General features: G+C 41.5%; 1 pseudogene; it reads right to left on the reverse strand.

Annotated features, from left to right (window-relative positions):
- Positions 1-582: 582 nt before the first annotated feature.
- On the reverse strand, positions 583-9,343 carry LOC139409672 (VIP36-like protein; annotated as a pseudogene).
- Between the last annotated feature and the right edge of the window lie 7,508 nt (positions 9,344-16,851).

Below are 16,851 nucleotides of genomic sequence, written 5' to 3' on the forward strand. Positions count from 1 at the left end.
GTGAGATGGTGCCTGAAGCATGCGGCTGTCATTATTGATGAGTACCCCAAGGCATGGCCTCTTAACATGCCCTTCTTTAAGGACAAAGACCGTCACAAATATAATAGTCCCACTTTGCCTGACATGCCTGGGGTAAAGCTTCAAGTTAAAAATGAGTGCAGAACAAGCAGACCTTGTGATAAGTAAACTAACCATGTGTTTTATCATGATATACAATCACATGACTTGTGAAGAGTATAATACTGGTATTTCCACTGCAGCATTACTAGACTTGTAGGGATAAACATTACCTGCCATTGGGTTGAAATTAGGCCAATCTATCCACACAGTACATCTGAATGGTCATGTCCATGTAAATAACCTACAGTACCATCTCCAGAGCAGAAGTCCCAACAAGTAAGGAAACAATGTCAGTAAAGGTCGTTCTTTAATGCCAACAAAAACAAGTGTACCATCAGCATAGTAAAGAATCTCCCCTATTTTACGTTCCTCAGTGGAAAGATGTCAAATAGGGGGCGTTTATTTGTCCTGTTTCACATGTAAAATGTTTTTTTTTTTTTTTTGCACAGCCCACTCCTGAGACACCCCTTGACAGCAATCCGGGATGTTTTTTCCACCACACGTAGACATGAGATGCAGAAAAACCTCACTTGTGCTCTCTTCCGCAGTATCAACCAACCCAATACTTTCTGTGGAAAGTCCCAAACTCAGACTCTGTAACATATCTCTATAGATAGCATGTGCAAGAACGTGAGGCATGTCATAAGTTACAAATTTGAGTATACCACACATAAAAATTAGAAGACACAGACAATGTAGACTAAGTTTTAAAACGGTAGTAGGAACAATAAAAAGAACAGGCAACTAATTTAAATAAATTCCATTAAGAACATGCGACCTGAAGGGAGAGGGATCGTTCACCTTTCCATTTCACACAGTTTCATACACAATAAAATCAAACTACCTAATCGTGACAATCATGACTGAGTTAAAATGAAAATTACCTTCAGTAATAGTAACTACTGTACGTTGTTTGACAAGACATGATAAAACCCATTTGCAGCCATACATGTTTCAAATGTGTCTCCAGCATTTAACACAACTCCTCTGAATCAGAGAGGTGCGGGGACTGCCTTAGTCAACATCCACGGTGCCCGGGTAACAGTGGGTTAACTGCCCTGCTGAGGGGCAGAACGACAGATTTTTACCTCATCAGCTTGGGGACTTGATCCAGCAACCTTTTGGTTACTGGCCCAACGCTCTAACCACTAGGCTACCTGCAGCCCCCAATAGAGTATGAGACCGTCTGAATCAATTGAAATACACAAAGACTTACATTGATTGCAAGCGCCATAGAGTCAAATATGACATACATGTAACTATCCTAATGCTGTTTCTAGAGCGAAGCAGAAAAGTGATGCATCAATTGCCAGTGTTCTGCTAATGGGAGCTGGTCATGTGGGCTGTTCGAGTAAGAACACATCGGATACTTTGTCCCTTTGACATTCTCATCTGTCAGTATAAATCAATCTCTCCAGACCCTCAAAAAGACAGAAACAAAACCAGCAATGGCAGAGTCCAGTGTAGGCAGCGTGGGGGAAATGGTGTATTTTGTGATAAAAGACACCAAATTTCACATGCAGCTAGGGCATGTGTAAATAAGTATTTTTGGCTATAGTGTCATCTCAGATTTTGTCCATTACCCCCCTGGAGGACAATTAGTCGCTGGACTATGACAACAGGTAATTTTCACGTTGTCAGTACATTTGTGTGTAGAGTAAGGCCTGGTTGGTGAGGGTGGGGGTAGGGACAGGGAGTAAAAAGGTACCAGTCTATCTCTACTTATGGCAGGGGTCAGTCAGTGTGCTTTGTTGCTGTAGTGTTTAAATGCATCCATCTACTGCTCAGTCTTTCCCAGGATTCACTAGTGTTGTCCCAGGGGTACCGCTGTCTGTCAGCATATTGGTTTACATTGAGAGGTCAGTGTCTCTGTCTTGTTCTCATTTCAGTCTCGTCAGTCATTTCAGTGTCTTAGTGCAGTTTTGTCCTTAGTCTGCAGTAATAGAGGTTATGATGACAGGCCTCCCTCCCTCTCAGTAGAAGCGTTTGTCTGTTCTCGTTCCAGTGGCTGTAGACGATGAGGCCGACCACGATGAGCAGGAAACAGCCCAGCATGGAGAAGAGGATGGTGAAGAACATGGCAATATTACTCCACCCCTCTTCATTCTCACCCACTGACAGAGCGAAAGAGAGAAATATGTTAGAATGGATAGAAAAGGTAAACAATTGAGGTGACAAGAGTGACAAGGAGCCCTAAGCCCTGGAAACAGAGCGGCCCATAGGTGGCCGTTCTGGTTTGATGTACAATTACACCCCCCTGGACAGCTTGACGTACAATTGCACCCCCTGGACAGCTTGACGTATAATTACAACCCCTGGACAGGACGCTAGTCTATCGCAGGCCAGGGCATCTCCAATCCATCTCCTTATTGCTGAGTGACAAGCAGAAAGGCATTTTTTGGTATGATCGGGGATCGAACCCCCAACCTTCCAATCTCAGGGCAGACACTAACCATAAGGCCACTGAGTTGGTTAAGGAGCCCTAATAGTTTAACCTAATAATTTGATAGTATGCATTTGTAGTTTAGCTTTTCATCAAGAATAACTATGTTACCCAAATAGGGTAACGCCAATGAATGTGTATGTTCTTCTGTTTGTGTGAGAGGGGTAGCGATCCTTACGCCTTAGTAGGTCTATGTTATCTACACTGGGTAGAGGGATCTCATCTGACGGTGTTACGTCTCACTACGTAACACCGTCAGCTGGTACAGTCTCAGGGAGATCACATCGTGATTGTCTGTGAGGAACATAATGTTTCTATCATTCAAGGCAAACTGCAGCAAAAACACCTCCAATAAAAAAAAAATACAATAAAATATCCACAGAAATTACTATATTATAATTCTATATGTAATTCTATGCCAATATCTTCGTTTCCTATTAGACTACATGCACTCTGAATTTCACTTATGTATCACATTGTCACGCCCTGACCTTAGTTATCTTTGTTTTCTTTATTATTTTGGTTAGGTCAGGGTGTGACATGGGGGATTAATGTGTTTGTCTGGTCTAGGGGTTTTGTATGTTTATGGGGTATGTTTCCTTTCTAGGTAGTTTTGTATGTCTATGGTTGCCTAGATTGGTTCTCAATCAGAGGCAGCTGTCTGTCGTTGTCTCTGATTGGGAACCATATTTAGGTAGCCATGTTCTTTGGGTGTTTTGTGGGTGATTGTCTTCTGTCTTTGTGTCATTGCACCAGATAGGACTGTTTCGGTTTTCACTTTTGTTGTTTTGTATTTTGTAGTGTTCTCGTTTATCGTCGATATTAAAGATGTTGAACCCTAACCACGCTGCATTTTGGTCCTCCTCTCCTTCTCAGGAAGAAAACCGCTACACACATGAATTTAATTCTGGGCAGTGTGGTCATAATGAGTTGATACAATTTATTATGATAATAATCTGGGATGGCCACATCTAACTGGAAATTAGACACCTCAATGAAACACCATCAAGTAGGCAATAAATTAAAACTAGGTGATAATTCATAGGCAATAAAACAGTTCATGTAAATGCCATTTCATTAACACTACTATGTCAATCACAGTAGAGGAGAGTACTACCAGAGAGATCTCCTGTGATGGCAGAGGATCCAAAGTAGTAGCCCGAGGCAACCGCACCCCCGGTATGTCCAGGCAGTCTCTCCATCCATGTCAATCATAATCTAGTGGAGACAGAAATTGGGAGTATGCTCAACAGGGTATGCTAAGGCACTACCTAGTACAGTCAAGGCATAATATACTTGACGTGTGTTGAAACAGTTCACTTCAACATAACTGTTTTCTCAGACTCCAGAGTGACCCAATATGCATCTCGGATTACATCATTATTTGCATAGTTATTACACAATAACTTGGATAGTGATATTTCGTTGAGCCATTAAAATGAGTGTGTGTGTATTCTCACCGTGGGCCTGCAGCGGACGTATCTGATGAAAGTGTTGTGATTGTGGTTGCGCAGCATGGCGGTGCAGACACCATCGCCAACACAAAGGGGTAGATCCTCTGTTGGAAGGTGTGAAAAAATAAAGGAGTGAGACACAGAAAACAGTGAGAGAGAAGGTGAACAGGTAAAAGATACAGCAGTCACAACAATACAATACTGCTGGTACAATTGACCTTTTCCTTTGCCTGATCCCCTAGTCATTCAAATGCTAATTATACTCAAGGTACAAAGAATTGTTACTGGGTAATAAACAACAACATGGGGCAGAAAGCTCATTAGGGGTTGATGGGAGTGGCTAAGGAGAGGGGTATGGGGGGCTTTTGGTATGGGTGGTCCAAACATTGGGTACCTGTGTGCGTGTGGTGTACCTCATCTTCTGCGCCTGTCTCCATAGGGATGCACAAAACAGAGGAGCACAACACAAGACAAGGCCCTTTACACAGGTCTGTGAGCCCTGCCCAAGCAAGCGTTCCAACAAAACCTCATAAATATTCCACTGTATTGGCTTGCTTGTATGACGCAAGTCTGTATTGAGGTGGGAGGTGTTGGGTGTCAGTTGTCTAAAGCCCCTCTCGGAGCACAGGAAGATCAGGACATGTTAATCCAGATTTGACAGGATATGACACATAAATAAACACCCCTGCCAGACAGTACAATGAGTGGGAAAAAAACAGGAAGTAGTTGAGATAAAAGTCCTATTATATAATGTGACATAACATGGACCAGTACTGTAGCTACTCCTACACTCCACAGAAACACATAGAAGAGGCTAGCAGATATATGCACATACCTCTAGGTGTTTTTCCTCATTGGGGTACGTGTCCACCAACACACCCAGCCCTGTGAAGAGGTCCTGGTTTCCAAACACAGGACCGACAAAACAACATAAATGCATTTATACATTTGCATTGCACCTACGCTATGATATTTCTGTTGGAACTACATTGTTGGGACAGTATCTTCCTGCATGTGCTCCTTGGTGTACCAAATTGCCAGTACATCCCCATTAAGATTCTTCATTCCTTGGCTATGAATCTTAAAGTGCACTTGTAACTCCAAGGCCCTTAGGTGACAGGGCTAGACACACAAACACACATAGATATGACAATTTAGACAAAGCCATGCAAAATGTGATATGCATAGAGAGAATAAGTATAATTTCTGTAGACATAATAACAGTGTGCAGTGTTCTAAAGGCTACTCACAATGCGGCTCCACACTGCCCTCTGCATGTCAGATGTGAGGCGCACCTGCTCTGTCGTTACCATGGCGTCGCCCATCAATTCCTAATGGGAGGAGCTGGAGGAACCCACACATGAACACACAAACTAGAGGTTGACCGATTAATCGGAATGGCCAATTAATTAGGGCCAATTTCAAGTTTTCATAACAATCGGAAATCTGTATTTTTGGGCGCCGATTTTGCCGATTTAAAAAAAATAAAAAAATGTATACCTTTATTTAACTAGGCAAGTCAGTTAAGAACACATTCTTATTTTCAATGATGGCCTAGGAATGGTGGGTTAACTGCCTTGTTCAGGGGCAGAACGACAGATGTTCACCTTCTCAGCTAGGGGGATACAATCTTGCAAACTTACAGTTAACTAGTCCAATGATCTAACCACCTGCCTCTCAATGCACTCCACGAGGAGCCTGCCTGTTACATGAATGCAGTAGAAGCCAAGGTAAGTTGCTAGCTAGCATTAAACTTATCTTATAAAAAACAATCAATCAATTATAATCAATAGTTATAACTACACATGGTTGATGATATTACTAGTTTATCTAGCGTGTCCTGCGTTGCATTTAATCGATGCAACGCTGGGGGATGATTTAACAAGAGAGCGTTTGCGAAAAAAGCACAATCGTTGGACCACTGTACCTAACCATAAACATCAATGCCTTTCTTAAAATCAATACACAGAAGTATATCTTTTTAAACTTATTTAGCTAAAAGAAATCCAGGTTAGCAGGCAAATTTAACCAGGTGAAATTGTGTCACTTCTCTTACGTTCATTGCACGCAGAGTCAGGGTATATGCAACAGTTTGGGCAGCCTGGCTCATTGCGAACTAATTTGCCAGAATTTTATGTAATTATGACATAACATTGAAGGTTGTGCAATGTAACAAGAATATTTAGACTTAGGGATGCCACCCGTTAGATAAAATACCGAACGGTTCCGTATTTCACTGAAATAATAAACGTTTTGTTTCCGAAATGATAGTTTCCGGATTCGACCATATTAATGACCAAAGGCTCGTATTTTGGTGTGTTATGTTATAATAAGAGCAGTCTGACTGAGCGATGGTAGGCAGCAGCAGGCTCATTCAAACAACACTTTCGTGCGTTTGGCCAGCAACTCTTCGCAAGCACAGCGCTGTTTATGACTTCAAGCCTATCAGCCTAATGGCTGGTGTAACCGATGTGAAATGGCTAGCTAGTTAGCTGGTTGTGCACTAATAGTGTTTCAAACGTCACTCGCTCTGAGACTTGGCGTAGTTATTCCCCTTGGCTTTGTGGAGCGATGGGTAATGCTGCTTCGAGTGTGGCTGTTGTCGATGTATTCCTGGTTCGAGCCCAGGTAGGAGCGAGGAGAGGGACGGAAGCTATACTGTTACACTGGCAATACTATAGTGCCTATAAGAACATCCAATAGTCAAGGTATATGAAATACAAATGGTATAGAGAAATAGTCCTAAAAATACTATATTAACTACAACCTAAAACCTCTTACCTTGGAATATTGAAGTCTCATGTTAAAATGAACCACCAACTTTCATATGATCTCATGTTCTGAGCAAGGAACTCAAACGTTAGCTTTTTCACATGGCACATATTGCACTTTTACTTCTCCAACACTTTGTTTTTGCATTATTTAAACCAAATTGAACATGTTTCATTATTTATGAGGCGAAATGGATTTTGATTGATGTATTAAGTTAAAATAAATGCTCATTCAGTATTGTTGTAATTGTCATTATTACAAAAAAAAAAAAAAATTATAAATAAAAAAATTGTCCGATTAATTGGCATCAGCTTTTTTTGGTCCTCCAATAATCGGTATCGGCGTTGAAAAATCATAAATCGGTCGACCTCTGACAAACTCAGCAAAAATAGAAACATCCCTTTTTCAGGACCCTGTCTTTCAAAGATAATTCGTAAAAATCTTCATTGTGAAGGATTTAAACATTACTTCCCGTGCTTGTTCAATGACCCATAAACAATTAATGAACACGCACCTGTGGAACGGTCATTAAGACACTAACAGCTTACAGACGGTAGGCGATTAAGGTCACAGTTATGAAAACTTAGGACACTAAAGAGGCCTTTCTACTGACTCTGAAAAACACCAAAAGAAAGATGCCCAGGGTCTCTGCTCATCTGCGAGAACGTGCCTTAAGCATGCTGCAGATGTGGCCAGGGCAATAGATTGCAATGTCCATACTGTTAGACGCCTAAGACAGCGCTACAGAGACAGGACGGACAGTTGATCGTCCTCGCAGTGGCAAACCACGTGTAACAACACCTGCCCAGGATCGGTACATCCGAACATCACACCTGCGGGACAGGTATAGGATGGCAACAACAACTGCCCGAGTTACACCAGAAATGCACAATTCCTCCATCAGTGCTCAGACTGTCCGCAATAGGCTGAGAGAGGCTGGCCTGAGGGCTTGTAAGCCGGTTGTAAGGCAGGTCGTCACCAGACAACACCGGCAACAACATCACCTATGGGCACATGGACCAGACAGGACTGGCAAAAAGTGCTCTTCACTGACAAGTCGCAGTTTTGTCTCACCAGGGGTGATGGTTGGATTCGCGTTTATTGTCGAAGGAATGAGCATTACAACAAGGCCTGTACTCTGGAGCGGGATTGATTTGGAGGTGGAGGATTCGTCATGGTCTGGGGCAGTGTGTCATAGCATCATTGGACTGAACTTGTTGTCAATGCAGGCAATCTCAACGCTGTGCGTTACAGCGAAGACATCCTCCTTCCTCATGTGGTACCCTTCCTGCAAGCTCATCCTGACATGACAACGCCACCAGCCATACTTCTCGTTCAGTGCGTGATTTCCTGTAAGACAGGAATGTCAGTGTTCTGCCATGGCCAGCGAAGAGCCCGGATCTCAATCTCATTGAGCACGTCTGGGACCTGTTGGATAGAAGGGTGAGGGCTAGGGCCATTCCCCACAGAAATGTCCGGGAACTTGCAGGTGCCTTAGTGGAAGAGTGGGGTAACATCTCACAGAACGAACAGTCCATGAGGAGGAGATGCACTGCAGTACTTAATGCAGCTGGTGGCCACACCAGATACTGACTGTTACTTTTGATTTTGACCCTCCCTTTGTTCAGGGAGACATTATTCAATTTCTGTTAGTCACCTGTCTGTGGAACTTGTTCAGTTTATGTCTCAGTTGTTGAATCTTATGTTCATACAAATATTTACACGTTAAGTTAGCTGAAAATAAACACAGTTGACATTGAGAGGACGTTTCTTTTTTTGCTGAGTTTATATACAACAAGCCTATTCACTATAGATAGAAATATACTTTTGATGGAGTGGGAGGAAAGTATTAATCTTATGACCAACATTTAACAGTCAGTATAACATTGTTGCAATGTCACATGCACAATTATATTTTGACTAATGCTTGCATATTTGGTTGTGACCTTTGCAAATTCACTATTTTGGAAGCAGCAGGTGTTTACTACAATGCTAACGCTCATTAATATAAACTGTAGCAAAAGCTTGTCAAATAGCAATTTTACTGGCTGAAGTGTTTAAGTATAACGTTAATTCAGTTTATTTGCGATGATGACATGAACATTATATTTAGCAGGAAATTCATACAAGGTTTACAAACTAACTATAATCCCAAAGTAGTGTGAAATTCACGTATAATCAATATGCAAGTAGAGGCGTTTTTTTGCTGGCGCGCAATAAGAACTCCCCCCTTGGTCTGCCACCAACTTGCCTACATCGCCCTCGAGTCGTGTGGCAATTTTTGCAAACACAGAATGGGGTCTATAATAACCGGTGATCCTGCACAATTTAGCTACCTTGATAGAGCTTTGACAATGAATGCTCCCTTTTCAGAAACTCCTCCATTTCATAATGCCCATCTTCAGCAAAAGATCGACCTGCTGCAATAAAGAAGAAACACAAAAGTCCAATATAATTTTAGCGCCAGTCTGACGAATCAAAGTATCTGGCAGTTCTTGTTTATCATGGCGGCCATCATCGTTTGCGACTCCACTCATTCAACCAAAGATGTTCTACTTCAACCACGTTATTCTTCTTCTTCGATTAGGTTTAATGGCAGTTGGCATCCAATAAATGTTTCATTACCGCCACCTACTAGACTGGAGTACAACTCCCTCATACTTTTATTTAAAAAATGAATAAATAAACAAATACTCTACCATCTAACACTACAATCACACAAAAAAATAGCACCACCCTAAACCACTATTTAAATGCAATAAATCCAATATTACTGAAACATATATCACTTCTTGGCCTATCCCTCTATAAATCTACTACTCACACCACTCCTCCCAGGACCCATGGACCCATCTTCCTCTACTTTCTTCACTGCCTCAGCATATGACTACTTCTGCACTACTCTAACCCTGGAAACCTCAACCTGCCTCTCTCGCACGGGACATTTCTGATCCCCAGCTCCATGGGCACCCCTACAATTAACACATACCACAACTTTCCTTAACGCTACACATTCTTTTGTCTCATGCCCTTCTACACACTTCTCACACCTAGGAACGTCCCTCCGAAACACTGCTGCCACATGCCCATAAGTTTGACACCTGTAACAACGTAACGTATTCGGTACAAAATATCGTACAGGATAACTTATACATCCTAACATTTTTGCATTTGTATTTATTATAGATCCCCAGCAAAATTAAGGCACTTTATACAATTTAAAAAACATCACAATACATTCATAGACTGTGTGCCCTCAGGTCCCGACTCCACCACTACCACATACAGTTGAAGTCGGAAGTTTACATACACCTTAGTCAAATACATTTAAACTCAGTTTTTCACAATTCCTGACATTTAATCATATTAAAAATTCCCTGTCTTAGGTCAATTAGGATCACCCCTTTATTTTAAGAATGTGAAATGTCAGAATAATAGTAAAGAAAATTATTTATTACAGCTTTTACTTCTTTCATCAAATTCCCAGTGGGTCAGAAGTTTACATACACTCAATCAATTAATCACTCAATTCGTTTAAATTGTTTAACTTGTGTCAAATGTTTTGGGTAGCCTTCCACAAGCTTCCAACAATAGGTTTGGTGAATTTTGGCCCATTCCTCCTGACAGAGCTGGTGTAACTGAGTCAGGTTTGTATAGGCCTCCTTGCTCGCACAGGCTTTTTCAGTTCTGCCCACACATTTTCTATAGGATTGAGGTCAGGGCTTTGTGATGGCCACTCCAATACCTTGACTTTGTTGTCCTTAAGCCATTTTGCCACAACTTTGGAAGTATGCTTGGGGTCATTGTCTATTTGGAAGACCAATTTGAGACCAAGCTTTAACTGATGTCTTGAGATGTTGCTTCAATATATTCACAATTTTCCAGCCTCATGATGCCATCTATTTTGTGAAGTGCACCAGTCCCTCCTGCAGCAAAGCACCCCCACAACATGATGCTACCATCCCCGTGCTTCATGGTTGGGATGGTGTTCTTCGGCTTGCAAGCCTCCCCCTTTTCCTCCAAACACAACGATGGTCATTATGGCCAAACAGTTATATTTTTGTTTCATCAGACCAGAGGACATTTCTCCAAAAAGTATGATCTTTGTCCCCATGTGCAGTTGCAAACCGTAGTCTGGCTTTTTTATGGTGGTTTTGGAGCAGTGGCTTCCTCCTTGCTTAGCGGCCTTTCAGGTTATGTCAATATAGGACTCGTTTTTACTGTGAATATAGATACTTTTGTACCTGTGCCATGTACCTGCATGGTCCCATGGTGTTTATACTTGCGTACTATTGTTTGTACAGATGAACGTGGAACCTTCAGGCATTTGGAAATTGCTCCCAAGAATGAACCAGACTTGTGGAGGTCTACAATTATTTTTCTGAGGTCTTAGCGGATTTTCCCATGATGTCAAGCAAAGAGTGACTCAAATTATGTCAATTAGCTTATCAGAAGCTTCTAAAGCCATGACATCATTTTCTGTCACTTTCCAAGCTGTTTGAAGGCACAGTCAACTTAGTGTATGTAAACTTCTGACCCACTGGAATTGTGATACAGTGAATTATAAGTGAAATAATCTGTCTGTAAACAATTGTTAGAAAAATTACTTGTGTCATGCACAAAGTAGTCCTAACTGACTTGCCAAAACTATAGTTTGTTAACAAGAAATTTGTGGTGGTTGAAAAACAAGTTTTAATGACTCCAACCTAAGTGTATGTAAACATCCGACTTCAACTGTATATACAGCACAAAATCCATGTGTACGTGTGTGTATAGTGTGTATGCCATCGTGTGTGTGTGTATGCATGTGTCTCTGCCTATGTTTGTGTTGCTTCCTAGTCCCCAGTGTTTTTTAATTTGTTTTTTAAATCAAATTTTACTGCTTGCATGAGTTACTTGATGTGGAATAGAGTTCCATGTCATGGCTCTATGTAGTACTGTGCGCCTTCCATAGTCTGTTCTGGATTTGGGGACTGTGAAGAGACCTCTTGTGGCATGTCTTGTGGGGTATGCATGGGTGTCCGAGCTGTGCACCAGTGGTTAAAACAGACAGCTCGGTGCATTCAACATCTCAATACCTCTCAGAAATACAAGCAGTGATGAAGTCAATCTCTCCTCCACTTTGAGCCAGGAAAGATTGACATGCATATTATTAATTAGGTCTCTGTGTACATCCAAGGGCCAGCCATGCTGCCCTGTTCTGAACCAATTGCAATTTTCCGATGTCCTTTTTTGTGGCACCTGACCACACGACTGAACAGTAGTCAAGGTGGGAGAAAACTAGGGCCTGTAGGGCCTGCCTTGTTGATAGTGCTGTGAAGAAGGTAGAACAGCGCTTTAGCATGGACATACTTCTCCCCATTTTAGCTACTGTTGTATCAATATGTTTTGACCATGAACGTTTACAATCCAGGGTTACTCCAAGCAGTTTAGTCACCTCAACTTGCTCAATTTTCACATTATTTATTACAAGATTTAGTTGAGGTTTAGGGTTTAGTGAATGGTTTATCCAAAATACAATGCGTTTAGTTTTATAAATATTTAGGACTAACTTATTCCTTGCCACCCACTTTGAAACTAAATGCAACTCTCTGTTAAGTGTTGCAGTCATTTCAGTCGCTGTAGTAGCTAATATATATAGTGTTGAGTCATTCACATACTTAGACACTGGCTTTCCTCAAAGCAAGTGGCAATTCATTAGTAAAGATTGAAAAAAGTAATGGGCCTCAACAGCTGCCAAAGGGAATTCCTGATTCTACCTGGATTATGTTGGAGAGGCTTCCATTAAAGAACAACCTCTGTGTTCTGTTAGACAGATAACTCATTATCCAATATAGCAGGGGGTGTAAAGCCATAACACATAAGTTTTGCCAGCAGCAGACTATGATCGATAATGTCAAAATCCACACTGGAGTCTAACAAAACAGCCCCCACAATCTTTTTATCTTCAATTTCTCTCAGCCAATCATCAGTCATATGTGTAAGTGCTGTGCTTGTTGAGTGTCCTTCTCTATAAGCATGCTGAATGTTTGTTGTTAGTTGGTTTACTGTAAAATAACATTGTATCTGGTCAAACATCATTTTTTTACAAAAGTTTACTCAGGGTTGGTAACAGGCTGATTGGTCAGCTATTTGAGCCAGTAAAGAGGGCTTTACTATATTTAGGTAGCGGAATGACTTTTGCTTCCCTCCAAGCCTGAGGGCACACACTTTCTAGTAGGCTTAAATTGAAGATGTGGCAAATGGGAGTGGCAACATCGTCTATTATCCTCAGTAATTTTCCATCCAGGTTGTCATTGCTGATAGACAACAATAATTTGTTCACCACATCCATACTACATTTAAGGAATTTAAAATTACAATGCTTGTCTTTCATAATTTGGTAAGATATACTTTGATGTGTAGTGTCAGCATTTGTTGCGGTGTTCAGTTAATTAAAAATCAGGAACGGCTACCACGCTACACCTTGGTCTCCTTCTTCAACCCACGAGAGCCGTTACAATCAGCAAGAACCCCTCAAGATGTAGCACACAACAGTGCATCCCACTTATAAAGCAACTGCTTTGTCTTGATGTTCTTCTTTATCAAAAGCTATCGCAACGATTTTCCATTTCAAACAAGCATGCTCTTCCAACCACCATCCACCGTCTCGCTTCATGCGCTTCCACACTACCAGATCCATCTATGAGGAGACTGATGGCAACCATATTATTATTCTTCTTTGGCATTATGGCGGACCCCAAACAAATATTATAGGTGCATGAGGCCAACTGCTGTATAAATGTGTATCAGGCTACTGTTCTGTAGTATGAATTCATTACACTGTGAAAAAATTGCCCTACCATCTAACCCTGCACCCATTGAAACCTCACAGCGATTCCACTACTTTGACCCTATCTGATCCTACTCCAGGCCAGCAGCCTGGGAGGACGGGACACTATCGTTCAAAAAACCTTGTAACTATTCTGCAATAAAATATCGTACACCCAAGTACTTTTCTGCAGGTGCATACACAACATATATCCTCTGTCATTTACATTCCATTCCTACAGTACAATTGACATTTATGGCAATACCCCCCCCCCCCCCCCCCCCCCCCCCCCATTCCCATCACTCTTTATTGGCCACAGCCTACTCACAGGGATCCTTTTAGGATACCACACCCGTTCCATAAGAACTCCGCCTTGTTCTGCCACCAACGTGCGCATATTGCCCTCGTGCGGCAATGTTGGCAAACACAGAAAGGGGTCTATAGGGGGTCATCTTCGTCTACTACTCTCTTCACTGCCTCATTATACAACACCTTCTGCACTACTCTGATCCAGACAATCTCAACCTGCCTTTCTCTCACCGGACACCTCTGAACTCCAGCACCATGGGTGAAAAACTATTTCCACCGATACTCCATATTCCTTTGTCTCATGTCCTCCTGCACACTTCTCACATCTAGTAATTTCCCACTTACACACTGCTGCCACATTACAATAAGCTTGACACCTAAATCACTGCAATGGATTCGGGACAAAAGCTCTCACAGGATAACTGACATCTTAACGTGACTTCCTCTGGCATCAAAACTCAGTAGTACAGACAGTGTCTTCTCTTTATCACCACGCGTTTCATCAGAGATACTGTTACTGATACTGTTATTGGTTTCACCTGTGTTTAGTTTAGGATGATTGGTTGGGCTTTATTTACCAGCCGGCCCGCCTGCTGGTTGTGCGGGATTATGTCGATGTACATGTGTACACGGCTGTATGTCACGGTTGTCCGTGTGTTTGGGTTTTTGCTGGACTGTTTAAGTCCCCCGTGTTTGGGGCATTTGTTTTGGTTGGCGTCTGTTCACCGTTGTGGTGCATTAAAAGTTTACGCTACCCTGAACTCTCTGCTTCCTGCGCCTGACTTCTTCCCCACTACACCCCGGGCATTACAAACACCACCCCAGTTATCACTCCTTTCAACAACAGAAAGGAAAGCTAGTCACAGTTCTTGTCCGCAGTTGCGTGAGGAGGAGCACACTCTCCCTCTGGATGGCAGAAACACAAAACATCTACACAATTCCACTTTCGAGTCGCTTTCTCCAACCAACCTGACACAACATATGGATCTGCCAGAAGGCAAGGATCCATTCTTTCCAAAAATCTCACTCCCACTTGGCCAGAATAATCTTTGTCAACATCAGGATGAGGCTCAAACCCGACTGTCTTCACAGCACCTGCCACCGCAGTTAATTCATCGTCAAGTTAAATTTCCTTCTGGAGCTCTTCCAAAAGTTCTGTGTGATCCACCACTCCATATTCACTCAAAATATGTTCCATTTTTCTCAATTTGTTTCCTGTTCGCCATCTTCTCCTTTGTCAGATATTTCAAAAGGATTGTGCAATCCCCCATTCCACATTTACTTATGTTCCACTTTTCCACTCTTAATCCTACCTTATGGCCAAACTGGCCGCCAATCTCCCCAATCAATCATACAACATCCTGTGGATTGTGATTTGTTTGTAGGGTTGCATGGCATCTGGTTATTTGTTCACAAGTCTAATTAGTCAAATTATAGACTTTACATTTCATATGATCTGACATTTGAGAGGTGGATTTCCCTTATGCATGAGAAAAAGTATGTCATTTGTGTATTTCTTCCCATAAATAACAATGTAACAGACAGAAGGACTGACTAGCCATGATATCAAAATGATAGTTTTAACCACGTTGAGGCTATACAGTGTTTATTTCCCTTTCTTTGTTTAAAAACATTGAAGTAAAATAAGCTTATATTTTGGGTTATGATGTGGTACGGTACGACAGTTTAACTAAGCTCCTGAGGCATTTATACATTATATTCATAAAGAATCAATGGGTACATATTATTAATTTATAAGTAAAACAATTAACCAAAATAAGATTATCAGAATTCATCTTCATTTACGGTCAGTGATCTATTATAATTCTGTCTTTGAAGAGGTGACATTGTGATGTTGATCATAATCAGTAGAAACATGCAGAGGTTGTTAAATCAGGTCAATATCTAGGCCTATGTATGATGCTACAGTCAGAGAGGAAGAGGTGATCCATTATCTCTGCCAGAGACGTAAGAGGAAGCGAGACATCCCACTCCCTCGTTTTTTATGGTGTATTAAGTGAATTAAGCAGACTGTCAGGACTTCCGCCGAAGTTAGTCCCTCTCCCTGTTCGGGCGGTGTTCGGCGGTTGACGTCACCAACCTTCTAGCCATCACTGATCCATTTTTCATTTTCCATTGGTTTAGTCTTGTCTTCCTTCACACCTTTTTCCAATCCCATCAATTACATGTTGTGTATTTAACCCCTTGTTTCCCCTCATTTCCTTGTCGGAGATTGTTTGATTGTATGTTTTCTGCAAGTCATGTGGTGGTGTGCGACGGGGTTTTGTATCCACTTTTATTATTTTTTGTATATTTTGGTTTTTGGAGTTTTATGAGCACTTATTAAGTGCTTTATACCAATTTCATTCTCCGGCGCCTGACTTCCCTGCCGCCAACACGCACTTTATTACACAGACAAGAACTAGCTGCTATGGCATTGGTGTTTTTTTGGAGAGACACTCTTTAAAGTGGCACTCCAGCCTCCTTTTCACATTACCTATTTACTTAATAAATGGCACATCTCAATAGGTTCAGGTATGTAATGATATCTGTTCTCTAATGCTCCTCTATTGTTCCTCATGCAAGGAGGAGGCAGATGACATCATGGATTTCCATCAGACCAATTCCTTGAATTACCTACTTCTTGAAGTTTCTAAAAAAACAATATTTTGCTTAAAACATATATTTTTTCAGTTTGTGTACTTTACTGTATTTATAATTGGGATATCACTTTTCAACAGTAAAAGTTCAAATATTGCTGGTGGATGTCTGTAAGTAGTATTGAAACTGTTTGAGCGGATCACTTTTAAGTCAATGGTCACCGCCTTTCAAATTGTGTTGCATTATGGGGATAAAAATGATTCGACTTGCATGTCAACATGTCGACTGCATGAACTTTACAAAAATAATGTGATCAAAGGTCATGAAGTTTTGACTGCAAG

This window comes from Oncorhynchus clarkii, chromosome 5 (assembly GCF_045791955.1).
Source record: "Oncorhynchus clarkii lewisi isolate Uvic-CL-2024 chromosome 5, UVic_Ocla_1.0, whole genome shotgun sequence".
Taxonomy (NCBI): Eukaryota; Metazoa; Chordata; class Actinopteri; order Salmoniformes; family Salmonidae; genus Oncorhynchus; species Oncorhynchus clarkii.